We start from the raw sequence: 20,016 nt of genomic DNA on the forward strand, positions 1-20,016 counted from the left end.
ACATAGGGCTGTGGAAAAAGATGGATGTTCCTGATCCTAGGTAGGGAAAAAAGTAGTTGGAGTCTGTTGGTGAGGACTCTCTAGTACCAGTCTCTTCTGCTCAGGAAAGTGTGTGAAATTTCTGAGGACACTACTTCCTGACAAGGTTGAATGACCACCTTCAGACTCTGAGTGTGGATGGATGCACTCCTAATAGAGTTCAACAATCCTGGTTAGAGTATGTTGTGTGGTGTTGTATTGGATTCCATATTTATGCACAGACTCTGCCTTCATCTGTGGATATCTGCTTTTCATCGGTGCAGGACTCCACAGACTTTTCTTAGGTGGGGAAGAGATTTGCAACCGAATACATTTATTTCTTCAGTATGGGGGAGATTTCTACGAAGCGTGTATCTCTTCTGCATGGGGATCTTTTGAGGTGTTGCCTCAAGACTTGTACTTAGACTGGAAAGAGAAAAAGAGAAAATGAAAATGGTAAGGCTGTGGGACATGAGAGGAAAATACTGAAAGAAAATGTTAGGAGACATATTTTAAAGGCCACACTTATTGAAACAACTTTCTAAGTGTGGCTAGCTGGTGTGCACCTGCATCTGATATCTGGATGTGTAGGTGCCCTTTATTTAAAAAAAAAAAATGTTGCTATGTCTTTGCTGTAATCACTAAGCAGGATCCCCAGGGATTGGTACTGGGTCTGGTCTTGTTCAATATCTTCATCAGTGACCTGAACGAAGGGATAAAATACACTCTCAGCAAATTTGCTAATGATACAAAGCTGAGGAGTGGCTGACACACCAGAAAGCTGAGCTGCCATTCAATGAATCTTGACAGACTGGAGAGCCTAGTAGAAAGGAATATAAGGAGGTTCTACAAGTGCAGAGTCCTACATCTGAGGAGGAATAAAAGCATGCATTGATACAGATTATGGTCAGATCTGCTGGAGAGGGGCTCTGAAGCAAAGGACCTTGCTGCCCTGGTAGATAACAGGTTGGCCATGAGCTTGTAATGTGCCCTTGTGTCTAATAAGGCCAGTGGTATCCTGTGGTACATTAAAAAGAGCGGCCAGCAGGTTGAAGGAGGTCCTCTTCCCCCTCTACCCTGCCCTGGAGAGCACTGTGTCTAATTCTTGGCTCTTCAATAGAAGAAGGTCAGGGAACTACTGGAGAGAATCCAGTGGTGGGCAACAAAGATGATGAAGGGCCTGGAGCAACTTCCTTATGAGGAAATGCTGAGAGACCTGAGACTCTTCAGCTTGGAGAAAACTGAGAGGGGATCTTATCAATGCTAAAGGGTAAGTGTCAAATGGATGGGGCTGGGCTCTTATGCGGTGTGCCCAGCAACAGGACAAGGGGCAATGGGCGTAAACTGGAACACAACAAGTTCCATGCAAACATGAGGAAAAGCTTCTTCACTTTGAGGGTGATAGAGTGCTGGAGAAGGCTGCCCAGAGAGGTATGTGAACAATTGCTAGGTACTTGACTAGCAGATCACTAGAAGACTGTTGACTTTTCTTACCCCTATTCTAATGATGTGCTCTCTGCATGGACTTCTGTTTCCAGAGAAAGAGAATAGGGGAAAGAAAACAACAAAGCAACAAAAACCCAATTACAGTACTGGCCAGAAATAACATAATGTGATGTAATCTGTTCCTCTGGCAGGAGTGTTGCTAGAGGAGATGGCATCATCTTCCTTCTTGCTTAACCAACTGCAGAAACTCTTTTGCAGTTTATCATCATTTTTTAAAAATCACTTTCAAATCATCAACCAACAAGATTACTGAAAGCATGGATAATTAGAGTGGACATTCACGATGATTATCTTGCCTTTCAATTGCTAAGTGATGTGAGAGCTCAGGGAGCTTACATTTTTGAGAGTAACTTGGCTTTAGTTCAAAGGGTACTTTAGTTGCTGCTAGTTTGCTATGTGAAATGAAGATGACTCTTGTGGGGGAAAAAAAAGCAGAGGAGTCAGTGTGTGGATTCCCTCTGTACACACAGGCAAACAAACAGGCTACCATTAGTATTTCTTACTGTATATCAAGAAGACTAATGAGGTTCAGCAAGACCAAAGGCAAGGTGCTGCACTTGGGCCAGGGCAATCCCAGGTGTTTATATAGACTTGGAGAAGAAGACCTTCAGAGCAACCCTGCATGGAAGGACTTGGGGGTCCTGGTAGAAAAGAAGCTGGACATGAGCCAGCAGTGTGTGCTTGGAGGCTGGAAGGTCAACTGTGTTCTGGGCTGCATTAAAAGAGGAGTGGCCAACAGGGAGAGGGAGGTGATTGTGCTCCTCTACTCAGCTATTGTGAAACCCCATCTGGAGTGCTGCGTCCAGGTCTGAGGCCCCCAGAACAGGAAGGACATGGAGCTCTTGGAATGGCTTCAGAGGAGGGCCACTAAGATGATCAGAGGGCTGGAGCACCTCTCCTATGAGGAAAGGTTGAGGGAACTGGGATTGTTTAGCTTGGAAAAAAGAAGGCTTCAGGGAGACCTCATTACAGCTTTCCAATATTTGAAAGCTAATTTGAGCTAATAAACAGGAGGGGGAATGGCTGTTTATGAAGGTGGATAGGGATAGGATAAGGGGGAATAGTTTTAAACTGAGGGGAGGTTTAGGTTAGATATTAGGAGGAAGTTTTTCACACACAGGGTGGTAAAGCACTGGAATAAGTTGCCCAAGGAGGTTATGGATGCTTCATCCCTGGAGGCATTCAAAGCCAGGCTGGATGTGGCTCTGGGCAGCCTGGTGTGGTGGTTCATGACCCTGCACATAGCAGGGGGTTGAAACTAGATGATCATTGTGGTCCTTTTCCACCTAGACTGTTTTATGATTCAATGAATGCCTTCATGCTAAAAGATCAAGGAAAGCAAGATGCAAAGTGAGGCTGTTCCCATAGAGCACAGTGGGAATCACACCAGACCTACCAGTGCCCGGATCATGCAAGTCTGCATTTTTCTTCCATATCCATGTCGCAGCTGAAGCTGGGATTTCACTAACACTGCATCTACTGGATCAGTCTGACATTCAGTACAGGAAGTGTGGTTACTCACATCACTACGTAGATGAAGTTGTGAAAGTTTTTGTGGTAGAGTGGTAAACTACTGCAATTTTGCAGCAGTTGTCTTGATTTGGTTTACATCAGCTGCTAAAGATGCACTAAAGGCCAATGCCTGATCTCTATAATGGGATAACATACCTGTTGTACAATTTTATCTGCATATATATCTACATGCAGTGCAAATGGGCACGTTCCCTGTAAGCTGGTTCCGGTAGCTGAAGCCATGTCTTTAGTGGTTGACTGTGGTTTAATCCAGCAGGCAGCTGTTCGCTCACTGCCCCTTCACAGTGGGTTGGGGAAGAAAACTGGAAATGGAAGCACAAGAAATAATGGATTGAGGCAAGGAATGTTTAATAAGAAATAGGTTGGTGGGGTGCTAAAAAAGCCAACTGAAAACCTAACAATTACAATGAAGAATAAACAAAACAAATTATGCACAGTGCAGTTGGTCACCATCTTTTGAACAATACCCACCCAGTTTTTGAGCAATGGCAATACCCCTCCCCTTCCCCAGGCAACTGCCTCTGACATTTTGGTTGAGCATGATGCTATATGTGATATAGCTTTGGACAGTTTGAGTCAGCTGTCCTGGCTCTCTCCCTTCTAGCTGCTTGCGGATGCCAAGCTCCTCACTGGCATGCAGTGAGAAGCAGAAAAGTCCTTGACTTGGTATATGCACTACTCAGAAACAACTAAAACGTTGGTATGTTGTTAACACTGTCATCTTAAATCCAAAAACAGCACTATACCTGCCACTAGTAAGAAAGTTAATATTTTTTTCTCAGCCAAAACTAAAACTGAGTTAGCCAGGCCCATGGAGAAGAACTTCCCTGGGCGGGCTCCATTCTGATAAGTAAATACCTGAGATACGATAATGTATGCCATGCTGTGAGATGCTATCCCATGATCTGCCCCTTCAGGTAATTCTGCTGGCTAATCATGGTACATACTTCAGTTGCTTGCTAGCAGCTGAATGGATAAGTTTGAAACCTGTGTGGGGAAACCACTGAGAGCAGAGCTGAGTCAGCAGCTGCTTCTCCTTTCTGCCCTTTTATTACTGCTGCTGAGGCTGTGAACAACACCAGGGCTATCTCTAATGGTTTCATGTAGAGGCTGCAGAGCAGTCTCTTGCTGAAATGACTCTTGCTTCCTAGCACAGCCAGTCCAGTGTACAGAGGAAGACTGTATGTATTAGTCTGTTTTCTTTCCCTTCAGCATGGGAAGAATCTATTTCTGAGACACGCTTGCTGTCAGCAGGCCTGTCCTCTGACGTGATACCCAAGGCTGATTAGCTGAATGTTTGTCCTGGGATTTACTCTGATATATTTTAGCCAGCTTCTTAAACATATTGATTTGCCTTTTTATTAGTCTAAGCTTTTTTTAGTGAGTGCTGCTTAATGAAAATATGGCAAGTCATCTTCTAAATGATCAACCATCCTGTGCTGTGAGAAGTGAAATGGCACGGTGACCATCCAGTAGCAGTGTTCCTCTGGCACCAGTAATGCAGTTGGTCCTGTTTAATGTCTTTATTAATGGTCTGGATTAGGGAATTGAGTGCACTGTCAGTAAGTTTTCGAATTACACTAGGTTGTGAGGAAGTGCCAATCTGCTTTGAGGGTGTGAAGGTCCTACAGAGGGATGTGGGTAGATTGGATTGATGAGCTGAGGCCAACTGCATGAGTTTTATCAAGAGCAAGTGCAGGGTCCTACACTTTGGTCACAACAACCAAGGCTACAAGCGAGGGGCAGAGTAGCTGGAAAGCTGTGTGGAGGAAAAAAATCTGAGGGTGTTGGTTGATGCTCAGCTGAATGTGAGCTAGCAGTGTGCCCAGATGGCCAAGAAGGCCAATAGCATCTTGGCTTATGTCAGAAATAGCACTGCTAGCAGGAACAGGGTGGTGATTTTCTCCCTCTACTCAGCTCTGTCGAGGCTGCATCTTGAGTACTGTGTTCAGTTTTGGGCCCCTTGCTACAAGAAAGACATTGAAACGCTGGAGTGTGTCCATAGAAGAGCAACAAAGCTGTGAGGGATCTCAAGCACAAGTCTTATGAGGAGTGGGTTCACAGTTCCTTATAAGGGAACTGTGATTGCTCAGTCTGAAGTAGAGGAGGTTCAGTAAAAGTATTTCTTTTTACAACAATGTGAAAGAAGGATGTAGCAAGGTGTGGGTCACCCTCTCCTCCCAGGGAACAGCAACAGGACAAGAAGGAATGGGCTCAAGTTGCAACAGAGGTGGTTCAAGTTGAGTATTCGGAAACATTTCTTCTCGGAAGGAGTGGTGAAGCATTGGAACAGGCTGTTGAGAGAGGTGGTGGAGTCACTGTCCATGGAGATGTGGTCCTGTGGGCACGGTTAGTGGGCATGATGGTGATGTGTTGATAGTTGGGTTAGATGACCCTTTCCAACATTAATGATTCCATGTGCAAGGGGGGGAAAGTCCTGTCTTGCTCTGCCATAGAGTGGGGAACCTTCTGGCAAAGTCCTGTTCTAAGTCTCTAAGTCCTTGTTTAGAGATTGCCATGTGACTTTGCCTACCTCTTACCTTGCCTTGGTTGGCAGTTTGTTTACATGTGGTTTCAAAATTTGTATTTATTTGATAGAATTTTGTGTTTGCACGTCCCTAGTCTGAGGCTTATTTGATAAGACCCAAGCTCCTCTTCTTCTTTGTCACATAGCATACGGTGTCTTATGAATAAAATATCTAGTATGTGGGAGGGTTTTAATTATCAAATTAGCAGACTTTAAAACATTACAAAGTACATCTTGCTTTGTAACAGTAGTTACAAGACTTACAGGAGAAAAATGAGTTAACAGTATTTTAGTTGAGGAGACATCGATTTTCATACCTCAACACGTCCCCACCCGAAGCACCCTGGGTTATTTACTTATCCTGTAAGTAAATCTGTGATTAATATTTACACCATAAAATAGTCTTTCTTTCTTGCCCCAAACTCAACATCAGCTCCTTGCTGCAGGTAATATTTGCAACAAGCTGATGTGCTCTGGAAAATAATTCACTGAGGGGAGAAAAAAAGTTTTGCAAAGTTGGTGGAGAACGTACATTCTGAGAACAAGGGCAAAAATGAAGTTTGTTGATCCAGGACACAATGACAGAGCACAGGCTGTTAGGTGTACTGTCTGAGGAAGCAAGGGCTAAAGCTGCCAGTGGGAATCCATGCTGTATTCCATAGAATCACTGAGTAAGCAATTGCAGGAGTTGGGCAGATTATCTTTATGGCTGTTTGGTGGCGTTCCCCTGCCCCATACAGAGATTTTATATCCCTAGGCAGTTTGTATGATAAACATTGCCTGTAACAAAAAATGTGCTCATGGATCATTCTCCTAAGAGCTGGGGCATATATATATATACATATGTTTTGGCTAAGTATTTGATATAATCAGCTCCTAAATGGAAAACCAAATTATAAATGCATCTGTTAAAAAACAGCATGCAGTATTTTGACTGAAGACCAACACTGTGATGGTTCATGAAATACAGTCTGTCTTCTCATTCTCTAATGACTAGACTGCAGTATAATTGCATTTCCTGTAATGGAACTACTCTGGGGCTCTGGTAACCACAGAGTGATTGAGAATATATATAAACTGAGGACCATGTGCAAGGAGGAGTGTGAAAAGGTCTGACCTCAACTGCAGTTCTGGGGGCACTATGGACACTGACCATTAACAAACAAAATACTTTTGGCTTGAGCTAGAAACTTGCTCTACCCCGAACTGTAAATTTCCTGATTGTGTAGTACTTTCATTTTTCTTGCATCTTTTTAGATTTTCAAAATTTTCCTCCCTTCACTATTTCTAAATTCTTGATGTTGCAAGAGATCTTTTCTGTACAGTTAGAAAGATTTGACAAGGTGGAGTAACAGCTGAAATGCAACAATCTTGATTTTTATCATAGCTTTATGAGCCTCAGTTATTGCTCTTTTTCAGAAAATAGCAATTTTTGTTCAATGTTTAATGATGAAAAATAACTCCTATCACTTAAGCCATCTGTGTAAGGAAAAACTGATTAATGAGTTCATCTTCTGTTTTTAGCTTTCTTTGGTTTTGGCAGCTGTTGTATATGTCTTGTCACAGACAGATCTTGTACTGTCACTTCTTATATGATCTTGTTTGATAGGCTTGGTATAGTACTGTATTGCTAGCTCTAAGTATAATTTTAAAACCATGACTGTCATTGTCGCAAAAGACTACTATAAATAAGGCTTTGACTTTTTTCTGTTCAGCTGATGTCAAGGCCATTATTTAACAAGATTACTCCTGAAATGAACCCATGCAGTCATCAGAGGTACTGCACGCTGTTTTCAAACTGAATTTGAAAAGATTGTAATGATTAATACAGCTGAACATGAAAATAATGACATCTTGACAATGTTGGGATAAAATGTCTTCAAAATCTGAATTTGTCATTAGAAAATCAACATCTTCATTTAATTTCTTTCATTGGCATTACAGGCTAAATATCAGTCTTTCCATTATTGCTGTATTCTGTAGTGTTTTGTCAGGCAATTAATTTAAAGCCAGCCTTTATGTTTGATGAATTCATTAGAGATTGAAGGATTGTTGGTAGTATGATTTGTGCTTTTGCAGCATTTCCAGTAGCTGGAAATGTGATTATTTCTTGAATTTCTTAATTAAATGCATCTGTGAAATTCAGATGGTTTTTTTCTCTTATTATATATGGGAGGGCTTTTATAGAAATGCTTAAAGATATAAACACTGTCTGCATCTTCATTTTGCTGTGTAGTTGTTGAGATATTTGCAGGACCTTTGTAGTTACAAACTTCATTCCATTCAGGAGGTTGGTCAGGTTATCTTCTCCTTAAGGAAGGGATGAGAAAGTTTCCTCTCTGTTCTGTCCACTCTCTCACCTCCCCTAAAAAAATGGGAAAAGGAACTTGGCTGTAATAGTCAAAAATAACTTCATTAGGATGAAATAAAAGGTATACAAAGTCTGAAGTCCCGACTGCTGCTCAGACAGACAGCTGCTGGGAGGAGAACATGACAGCTAGAAGAGAGAGACATTATTTATTTATTTATTTATTTATTTATTTATTTATTTATTAACTTTTAGGCTGAAGGGAACCTGTTTTAGCAGGGAGTTGGACTCAGTGATATCTGGAAGTCTTCCAATCCCTACAATTCTGTGATTCTGTGATTTGAGTAGAATGAGTTATATTTGCTGACAGTAACAAGATATTCCTTAGCCAAAAGCATGGTATTTTTTGCCCTGTAAGAAACTGTTGGTCCCTCAGCTCACCAGCACTGCTCACTGCAATACAAGAGTGAAAGCAAGGGACCTCATCTCATCTACAGGTTGCAAATGGAGAAAAACTTTTACAAAGGATTAGGAAAAAGGAGAAATGCTTACCTGCAAACTGCAGACTCCGCTAGAATTCTCAGATGTAGTATACTCAGTACATATTTCAGCCTCAAGTGTCATGGGAACAACATATCACATCTGCTGTGTTGTCCTTTCTAGACTACATCCCCACAATCTATTTGCTTGAAATTCTGAGCCAGCCTCTTGTTGATTTTTGAAAATTCTGCTTTATTATTACTGTACTATTCTTACTCACTGAAACTGGTAGTATGGGAGGGGTGGCTGGAAATGTAGTATCTGTCTGATAACTTCTACAGTTTCAATTTCTTTCCTAGTTTTGCATCTTTGTTATATGAAGCCAAACAGACTTCAGTCATTCTTTGCATCTTCCTAGGCATTTGCATCTTTGTTATATGAAGCCAAACAGGAAGGAAGGAGCTGAATTGGGCCCAGTGTGGGGACCTCTGGAAGAAAACTTCTTTCCCTCTTTTTTTTTTCCTTGCACCATGAAGACAGTTCTGATCTGAGTGGTGTTGGTCAGATAAATGGTCTTTCAAGATAAAATAAATCCTGCTTGAAGTATTAGGACTGAGTCATGCAATAAGTATCTAAATCTTCTCAGTGAGTGAAGCTTTTTAGATGTAGATATTCATTTAAGCTATCTCTACTTTTCAACAGAAAATAGCAAAACTGTGTAATCATAAGTAACATAAAAGAGACGCACGAAAGGGAGGGTGAGTACAAACTAAAGTTCTCATTGACCCTTGAAATGAAAAGTGATTGTTGCTGAAATTGTGATTCTTCAGCTGCCTTAGCACCTATAGTATCATTTCTTCTTTGCTACCCCAGATGTTATCATATACTAGTGTCTGAATCATGGAGATTATTGATGGAGACTACATTAGGATTTACTTCCGGAACCAAGATCTAGAATCACTCAGTGGTGTTTGCAGTATTTCCAGCATGGTGAATACATCCAAAACAAACAGCTGTGATGCTGCTTGTGAACTGAAGTTGCATGTTCTTGAAAAGCTCCCGCTAAACAACACTTTTATTGGAGGGAAGTGAAGAGAACAGATAATCCACTTTACATCGGAGTGAGTTCATTTTACTCAAGAATGCTTGCAGTATTATCTTCCTGTATCTTCTTGACATCTTAGATGTGGCTCAAAAATGTCACCTAAATGGGATGTGATGCCACTGTACTTACAACACGAAGTATGTGTAATCAATGATTTGTCTCTTTCCATGAAATATGTAGCCCGAAAAGTAAAATGTTTTTCCAAAAGTGAATGGCCACAGGGTGAGCCCATCATCTGTCATTTGTTCATGCATCTTTACACTGAAGTATTTATATATATACATTGAATGTGTTGAAGCTGACTTAACAAATTGTCTTAACTTATTCCAAACTTTAGAAGAAAAATCGAGGTGTGTGATATATGTAATCTGCAGTCATTCAGTGTCCACACATGAGAGGCCCATGAGATCCTTATTGTTGACTTGAGCTGTTTTGTTATATGGAATGATCTTGTCACATCACAATTGTTCCATGATATGAGGCAGTTAAAGCACAGATAATCATTTTCCAATATTAAGCCTCTTTCAGAGGCAGGCTAGGACACAACTGCGTTATGCAAGGGTAAAGAGAGTGTTTGTACTAACATAGCTGTCAGTATTCGGGTTTTTTTTTTTTTTTTTTCCTGCTGCATTGACTATAGGACTGACTTCTACATAGCAACAAGCCTGCTTTTAAAATCAGCTTCAGAAAGAACTATCCTTCTCTTTTCCTTTTTTTCTCGTATGTATCCTTGCATGAGGAAAGAGAATATGTTCAACATGCTATTGTCTCTTGCTCTACCTAGTACTCAGTGGTTCTCTTGTCACCCTCCTACCCCTCATCATGTCAGTCATTACCTGATCCCATGGAAATGTTGGAAATTTTGATATCGTAGGAGTTGTAATGTTTTTGTGTTTATTTAATGCCATGCTTATTGTATTTCTTAAAAAAATCAACAGGTAGTCATGTGAAATAATGATCACTATTTTTTGCCCAGAAAGCTGAAGCTCCTTTCTTATGTACACAGGTGTGTAGATGAACGGTATGGACTACATGAAACTCAAATGAGACAAAAATTGGTCTGCTGTTCCTGTAAGTGTAAAGAGAAAATATTGTGTCATTCCTTAAAAAAGCCCTCTGCTTACAAGTCATGTGAAAGACATGCGTTTGTAATTCCATTAAAATTAACCTAGTTTTTAGGTTTCCAGGTCTTCAATTCACTGGGAATAAGGGAATAATTTTTTCAATTCACTGGGAATAATTTTGACCTGATTATGATCCTGGAGCCTCTCAACAATGTTTTTCTTCGTGTGATTCCTCAGAGTCAGCAGACTTGAGACAAGTGTCCTTTCCAGAATTAGTATTGTTGATGTATTTTGGAGAGTGATCCTTCTTGTAGAAATAAGTATGGTGTTATCTTTGAAAGAGGTGACAAAAAAAATACTTTGCATACTTTGTTTAGCGCCCAGACTGTGTCTAAGATGTGAGTGCTCATAATGATGTTGTAGGATGATGTTTGTACTAACTATACCTATGGAAAGAGATTTGAATTTGGACATAGTGGCTGTTATTGAAATCTGTGACAATGGTAGGATCAAGTAGCATGAGAACATGAAAGGTGAGTTAGAAACATGTTTGGATTTATATGACAGCCTTAAGGAGACTGTACTGGGGAAGCTCTATGGACATCCTGTAATGTACTTGATGATACTTCTGCAGTCACTATGGTATGATCAGTGTCCACTACCTAGGTCATTTAAGACTTAGATGTCTGTCAGATGTCAGGGCTTCTTTTCTGTCCATCAAAGATGTCCTGGTACTTTCGAAGGTCACTTTAGGAGGGTTGTGTGTTAGTTTTAGAACAGGATAAATTTATCACCTTTGACTGACTATTGGAAGAGTCTAGCTTGGAAGTTTAGGAGTTATGCATCCAGTATGAAGTTGATTTGCTTTTAATAGGGCAATTAAAAACATTGCTAAATGGCAGGAGAGGGCTAAGGTTTCCAGTGTATGAGTACAACAGGCTACCATGCCATAAAAACTTTTTATTAAGGAAAGCGTTAGATCATTATCTTTTAAAATGGTTATGGCCTGAGTTACTGCTAGAGGAGAGTCATCTTGTTGGTATTTTTGAAGACAATAAATCCCCAGTTAGTGACTTGAAATGATGGAATGAGTTCAAACTCTCAGCTATGACACTCAAATTCAGACAAGGCCACCTCTATCTTATTGTTTTAAACTTAGCTCCAAAGTTGCAAATAATTATTTCAGGATCTTGACTCTTGGCTGATGTTCATAAATAATTTTTATTGGTGAGAATAACTATTAGGTATGAAATCCAGCTCACAGTAGAAACGTAAAATGCCACTGGGGAGAGCGTTGGAATGCCGACATCTAAAGTGCACTGCTTTTTTCCCCAAAATTCAGAGCAGCTAGATAAACAATGCAGATGAAAATTAATATTTTCTCATAATGGCTATTAGTAACTGCTAATAGTTCAAACCACTTCACCTTCTAAATAGGTGTATGGTTATTTACTTTTTTGTTTTTTTTTAAATTTTTTACCAATATTTAAGTGCAGTACTTTTCTGTCTAAGCTGGGAGAAGAAGGTATGCTGTTGGAGAGGGGGAATAACAAAAATAAAAGAGGCATAAGATAAGGTATGCATAGGACACGGAACTGCATTTCTTTAGGAGAAATTAAGAAGGGGTACTGAGCGTGCCTCCAAACTATTATATAAGTATATTCAGGTGATCTGGGGTTTCAGTGTCAAGAGTGGGGTCTACGCTGTTTCAAGAAGAGTCTTCATCTGCAGGTCATTCCTCTGGCCATCTAGTGTACCTGCTATGTCTTCTGCAAGAATATTTTTTTCTGCCTTACCTTGAAATTGATTGTACAGAGTCTGTATTTTTTTTTACTTCATTTATTTTATAATAGGTGTCACTGAGTTGGAATGCATATGTTTGAGTTATGCACTCTTCTAAGGGTCTTGGTTGTTAGTTACTCCCAAACATTACAAAACAGTTTGTTTCATCATTGCTTGCCTTACTCTTGGTTTCATGCAATTTCTAGAATAGCTAGTTGAGACAGGAAGTGAGCTAGTAAACATTTTCGAAGGCTCTTTTTATTGAGCAAGCATTAAAGAAAGATAAATGATGTTGTTAATGTAATGCACTATTCATGATCTTGTTGAACTGTGGTTTAGCTTCTGTATGCTATAGAAAGATATTCAACTGAAATGTCTACTGTTTTATAGATCGAAAAAATCAGCAATGGATTTGTGCAATTCACTCCACTTTTTGCAGTTTCTGTTCTGCTGTGTTTTTCATGATTTCCTAACATTGTTCCAGAACATCTTTCTAAAATGCATTAGTGCTTTTTAGCTGAAATGTAGGTAGTGAACTCTATTATTTTGAAGTACCAAAAGCAAAGCTCATTATTATAGCAGTCCTCAGAAGACCGAACATCTTTATTCCAATGTGTCCACTTCAGACACTTAACAATTGTCCTTTATGTTCGTTACTTTGATGAACTGTTATGGCTTATAAAACAGTACCGAAACATAGACCTGTTTGAGGGCAGGGCATTTGTTCGCATTTTTTCATTCCAATGATTTTTTTTATTTTAATAAGGGATCTCAACATGGGGAAAAATAAAGATTTTATGATGTGTTTTATGTTGACTTTAAGTTTTAGTGTGCATACATGACCTGTTACGAATGGAAGGGTTAGTTCTCTTTTGCACCTAAGTGCGAGTAAAGCTCTATTTTTCTACAAGCTTTAATGTCTGCCAGTCAATTTTACTCGACATAGAAGAGCTCGGTACTACTTTTCTGTAAGTTTTCTTTGGAGTTCCTCTATTTTCTTTATTCTTCTTTACAGTAAAGGCATCTTCAGACATTCTTCTCACAAATTGCTCCTGGATTCTCTGTGTAATGTTATCCTTCAGAGCCTCTTATCCTTGGTGTTCTGGGACAATCACCAATTTCATTTGTCACACTGAAGTGTTTTGCACTTCATGTTCTGCCTGCAGTTCCTGCAGTGAGTTCCATGTCAAAGGATGTTCCTGTTAACTGTTTTCACATTGGCTTGATTATTTCTTTATTTGTTTGTTTATTTGTTTATTTGTAAACTGTTGAACCAACTTGTTTAGCTAGCATGTTTGCCTTTGCTTTCTGACAAGTCAGTGTGCTGGCAGAACCCAAAATTAACAGCCTCAGTAAATAATGAAATCAAACTGTTTGACTTTATTGTTTTAAGAATTTGACTTTGGCCTTCTTTTTCAATGGAATCTCACTTCCACCAAAGAGGGGAAAAATCAGTTAGCATCTTTCAGTTGTATTCAATTTTGAGTAGGCAAAGTTACTGTGCTTCCAAAATGCTTCCAAATGCTCTTTTGAGTCCATAAGGGATAATATTCCACCATAAATCTTGTGGGTTGTTGTCAGTATTGGTGTTTTGGTGATTTTATTTGTTTGCTTGCCTGTTTTGTTTCCTAATCATAGATTTAGGTGCCAACCTTAGTTTTCCTGAGTAGCTGATAGAAAATTCTGTCAGAACACACAAGATATATTTGAAAGAGCTTGAATAGAGAGTAGTTGATATTGTCAATAGTACTCAAGATTGCAAACATTTTAGAAGTTGGATGGGCACTTCAGACTCATGTCCAAAGTCTTATTTACAAGATTTGGAATCTAGTATAAACTTGGTTGCCAAAGAAGCTGTAAAGGCAAACTGGGCCCTTCAGCTAAAAAGCTTATACATGCAAAATCGTAAATTCAAAAGTATATTATGGCTATGAATATGACTCAAGAATAGCTGTCACAATCATAAATATCTTGTATGTTCTGACTTTGACTTTTCTTCCACCTCCAATGAGGCATCACTGCTAGCATCTGATGAAGAAAAGATGCCAGGTATTTCACAGGCTGTTCTGGGAAACCTCCAAGTAGATACGGGGAATTAACTACAGGATTGGAATTTCCCAAGATTATACAATGTCGTTGTTGTAGAGATAAGCAAGTAGTAATGATTTGTTCTTTAAAACTTTTCTGTATTACTATTTCAGAAAGTCATTCCTCCTAACTGTATAGTCTAATGCAGCATCAATTAAAACATGAGAGAAGAGTTGTGCTTCTGTAGGGAGATACCTACAGCTTTGTGGAAATCTGTTTGAGAAGCATCTTCCCAGTATTTTACCAGGCAATGGATGCTGGGTACTCCTTAGACAAGGACACTCTTACTTATCTTTCCAAGCAGACTTTTATTTGCTTCACATGAGCTTGATTTGCTGTCTTTCCTTCACTTCCTTCTAGAGTTTGCATTTTTAATGTGAGGTCAGACTGAATCTCACTCAAAATCCTGTGCCCGATCCTGTTCTGATGAGAATTCTTTCACTCTGACAATCCAGTGTTGATTCTCCCTCTGGTGTGTGTCATAGCATCATTTCTGATGTTTCCTTGCAGCTGTATAATTTTTTTTCTTTTTTTTCTTTTTTTTTCCACATCTTACTCTATGAATTTCCTTCCAAACTGAAACTTTTCAGGAGACAGTGGCTGGTGTTTTAGGAGTTCCCAGTGCATAGCAGACCTCAGATTTCCCTCCTTAGGTGCAAGTGACAAAGCTACTTGCAGTCTCCACTGAGACAAGGCAATAATAGTACATACAGATACTTAAACATTAATGCCCAATATGTCTTATTGACTGCACTGAACTGCCTGGTCTTATTCTGTAACCACATTTTGGTTTCTCTGTTTTTTTTTTTTTTTTTTTTTTTTTTTCCTTCTGTGCTACGTTATACAAATAAATATTTCCTGGGACAGAGATTGCCACTGCAAAATTATCTGGAGTGCCCATGGACATATTCATTGGCTTGAAGATTAGTTCTTGAAGAGCAAGTGTATATTCTGGCTTATGTGTCCAAGGCTCCAGTGTTATCATCTAGGACTACTTTTTTTTCCCCTTACTGTTATCTGTTTTTAAGTTTCTTTTCTAGAATAAGGCTAGCTGTAAGAAAATCAACTGAATCTATTCTGTTTCCTTTTATCAAGCAGTAGAATTTCAATGAAGCCCCAGGGCAAGATTCCACATCTGTAGAGTGTATTCATAATCCAGGATTCTATTTCTTCTGTGGACTCTTGATCCAACTGCTTATCTGGATGTGTTTGTTCACTGTTTCTACTTTAGGGAAAAAGAACAAAACAGCCTTCAGCCTCAAGGCCATAAATACAAATCTGAGATACTGTGGACACAGTGAACAAGGAGGAAGTGCCAGTAAAGATACAAAATTGGATTAAGTGATGGCTGAAAATATATTCAGTTCTGCTTTTTGTTTTCATCTTACCCATTATTGTCACAGGTAAACGTCACTTTGCAAAAGCATTTTCTTCTTTTGATGTAGTCCAAATAAGTGAAGTAATTACAAATTGAATTTGTAGAGTTAGTGTCATTTTTTTTTTTTTTTTCCCCCTAATCTATAAATTTTCACCATGAAGGGCTTTCTAGCAGAAACTAATACTTTTGCAAATGAACCCTGGATTGTATTTCCTCTGAAATACAAACACCAATGATACTTACACAAGAAGGCTAGAACACTATTGCTAAAGAGAATCTATGTTCAGTGATGCATTTGACTGGACTGATCAAAAGTTTTCATGCTAGTAGTAGTTTGATGTTGTTTGTCATGTTTTAATGTGAATTATTGATCACTGTATTGCTTATAGCTGTTTAGTAATCTTTCTTTTAGAGTTGCCTAAGGATTTTCTGAATGTGATCACAGTTGACAGGAACTTAGAATGGCTTGAATTGGAAGGAACGTCAAAGATCACCCAGTTCCAAACTCCCTTCTTTAGTTTAAAACCATTTGTCCAATTGCTATCTACACATGTAAAAAGTTGATTTCTCTCCTGTTAAAATTTCTCTTTAAAAATTGGAAGGTCTTAAAGAAGTCTCTCTAGCCCAGCTTTTTGTCCATCTGAGCCCCCAAGCCCTTCTTTGCAGGGCTGCTCTCAATGAGTTCTTCTCCCGGTCAATACGCGTATCTGGGATTACCCAAACTGAAGTTCAACAGCTTGTACTTGGCTTTGTTGAATTTCATTAGATTTACACGGGCACCTCTTTTGAGTTTGTCATGATCCATTTGGATGGTAATCTTCTTGCAAGGTAACTGGAGCCTTACATTTTCAAAACAGGCATAGCAGTTTTAATAGTCCATCTACAGAAGCTAACTGTACAACAGATTCAAGTAGACTTTTGTTTTGGTGGAGTCTTAAAATCATAGCAATTATTTCCTTTTTGTCCTGTGATTTTAAAATTACTTTTACATCTCTGAATCCTGGATTTCCATGTCTCATGTTCAAAAGATATTGCCATTTTAATGCCAAGGTATTGACAAAGATTTTCAAACATCTTACATACTTCTGTATTTCTGAAAAATTTTAAACCCTGTTTTAAGCAACTCTCATGGATTTTTTTCATTGTCTTAAGAGGCTTTCCTCTTCCAGAAGAAATTTGTAAATTTTCTTTCTTTTTTCGCTTCTTAATTAATTTAAATGATTTTTAGTAGACAGTGAAATATTTGTATTCTGTGAATTGTGCAACAAAATCATATGTAAAATTTCTCAAAGAAAAGCACGTTTATCTGTTTCCTACTGGCTCTTCTTGTTTGTTCATTTCTTTTTGGTAACTATAACATTTTACATCTAACCTACCTTCCTCCCTCCCCCTTCTCGCCCCCACCCTGTTACTTACTGCAAATGTTTAAATTCCTGTCATCTTATGGAAGAATATGGAATTACTCTCCTTAATTTTGTGCTTTTTTGTTGTTTGTTTAACAACCTCACTGTTCTCTTTCTTTACATAAATAAGTGCAGCATGTTTCCTCACACTGTTATTACTGGATGACTGGAATATGTAACTGAAAAATAAATTTTCTTGAAGGATTCTATCTTTTATTTGGCTAGGCAAACTTACTGTTGCTGCTTCTGACCACACTGTCAAGTAGTAAAACACAGAGATTAATTGAAGAGCAGGCAGTGTGTTATCTTGAAATCTGTTGGATAGCTTTCTGTTGAATAAGAAGCTTCATTGGTACTGTTTCATCAGTACAGTACTGGTTCATCAGTACTGTAATCATCAACTACCCACTTATTTGTGCAATTGGGATTTGGAGATGAGCTAATGTGTGCAGTTATGCACTAGTTTAAGGACGGCTCAAAGACTGCTCTGGAGCACAGCCCTTGTGAGGAGTGGCTGAAGGAGCTGGAATTGTTCATTCTGGAGAAGAGGAGGCTCATGGGAGACCTTACTGATCTCTGTAACTACCTGAAGGGAGGCTGTGGTGAGGTGGGGATTGGCCTCTTCTGTGGCTCATTAAAACCCCAAAATTTAACAGTGAATTTTGGAAAGAGCAGAAGAAATAATGTCACCCTCACTGCAGCATGTGCAGCCATCTGGAAAATGGTGTGCACTTTTAGCCAGCCTGCTGCTGACAAGAGAGTAGAGATGGAGGTGGAATAAGCAAAAATAATTAGTGGTATGGAAAAATCCTATAAGGAGGCGGTATGCAAGGAGTAAAAGCACTCTCCTAAAGACAAAATGAACAGAAAGAACCACTGAATAAAGATTCAAAATGGATCAAATCAGAGCTGAATCTAAGGGCTAGGCAGGAGACAAGTATTAATGCCCTTCTCTATTTTCTCATGACTACAGATCAAACCTCACTGTCGTGTGGACAGCTTTTGTAAGGTTTTAGTTCATTTGCTTTGTTTTAAGCCCTGCTACTGACAGTTATGGGAATCATATTAGAGGCAATAGATAAGGGCAACTGGAGGAGGAGAGTAATTTATACATCAAGTAAAATGTGTAATGTGATCAAGAAAAGTTTCTAATTTGGCTAATAATGCTACTGCTGAGACTTCATAGAAAATATGAAATTTTCAATCAGTTTTTAATAAAGAATCTTTCAGACTAGAGCTGTGAATGTAAGTGGCGTCAAGAAATTTTATCTGTGGGAGCCTCTATTGAGCATGGTCAATGTCATCACAAGATAATGAAGAATGTTCCAACAGATATTCGATAAATTATGAATGGGATCAGCCACAAAGTACTTTAAACCAAACTAAAAGTCAGACAAAATTCAGACAAAAAGATGAGCCAAACTAAAACCAGAAAAATTTGTATGTATTATTTTCTGGAGACATTGTTTGAGAGACTTTATGCAGGTATAATTTTATCAGTTTTAAGCTGGGAAGCCAGTATTTTATGCCAGAGAATAAATCTTTGAAAAATTCTGAATGCTGTGACTGAAATTGCAGGATAATTTTGGTTTCTCTGTATTTGATAATACTTTACATTATCTTTTTTCTTTTTTTTTTTTTGAATAACAGGAAAAATTTTTCTTTCAGTTACTGAAAAAAAAAATTATCTTAACAGCAGTCTTTTTTGTTTCCATTACCCATACAACGTACCAAAGAGTTAATAATCCAAATTATATCCATCACTACTGGTGTGGATGGTTAGACTGGATGATCATGAAGGTCTTTTCCAACCTTGGTGATGCTATGATTCTATGATTATCTAATAGCGCGTGAACATTTCTGTGGCATTGTAACAGCCAAATAAAATATCTACTTCTATTAAATATTCTTCATCTACCCAAAAGAAATTAGCTTTATTTCTCAGTTCATGATTCATAACTGGTTAGGAATTGGTGTTCTTAACAACACAGTGCTTTTAATCATGCAGCTGTCTGCTCTTCTGATGTGTGTGTAATATGTAGATGATATTGTGGAGGCTGTTCCAGAGTACTGAGAAAATGAGATAAGGATGCATCTTTTGGAGATCAAGTTAACTACCTGTATATTAATGGCAATTTTATTGTCAGGGCTGCTGTATTAATTTGACCTACACACAATAACAATCTGTAATACCACTGCTTATCCACAGTTTATGATATGAACTGTAGCTAACAGAATACAGTGAAGATTTTTCTTTACTGTAAGCTGTTTTTATACTGCAGCTGAAAGCTTTTTAAGACCAAACATTCATTTAAAATCAGTTGTTCTGTATTGTCACATAGTGGACAGCATTGTGAAACGTACATTAGCACATATCTGGCTTGGGCCATCTTTGTAAGGCTTGTTTTTGGAGTCTTTGAATAGAATTTAGCATTGAAATAGCAAGAGCTGGTCAACGGGGACTGGCTTTCCTTGGGCTGAAACAGCTTATCTGTTGCTCTTAGCCTCTCTGTGAGCAAATGACCACTAAATACTAGATTTTGAACACTAGTTGTCATCCTTGTGTGTCTTGACACAAGTTTCCATGCAACAAATGTGTTGGGGCACTGGCAGTGTCAGCTGGCTCCATCACCTATAGGGAGGATAAGGACTGGGCTGAGTTGTCCCTAAGGAAGGGGCTGAGGAAGGGAGAGGCGCAACCCTCATGACAGTGGGGCTCCAGCCAGAGTTAAACAGCAATAGTGGGCAGACAGGGAGGGGTGAGCACCCTAGGGCACTGGTGTTTGCCCTTCCAGCAAAGATGAATGCCCAAATATGACAAGCT

Source organism: Tympanuchus pallidicinctus, unplaced genomic scaffold, assembly GCF_026119805.1.
Source record: "Tympanuchus pallidicinctus isolate F22 unplaced genomic scaffold, pur_lepc_1.0 scaffold10, whole genome shotgun sequence".
In the NCBI taxonomy this organism is placed as follows: Eukaryota; Metazoa; Chordata; class Aves; order Galliformes; family Phasianidae; genus Tympanuchus; species Tympanuchus pallidicinctus.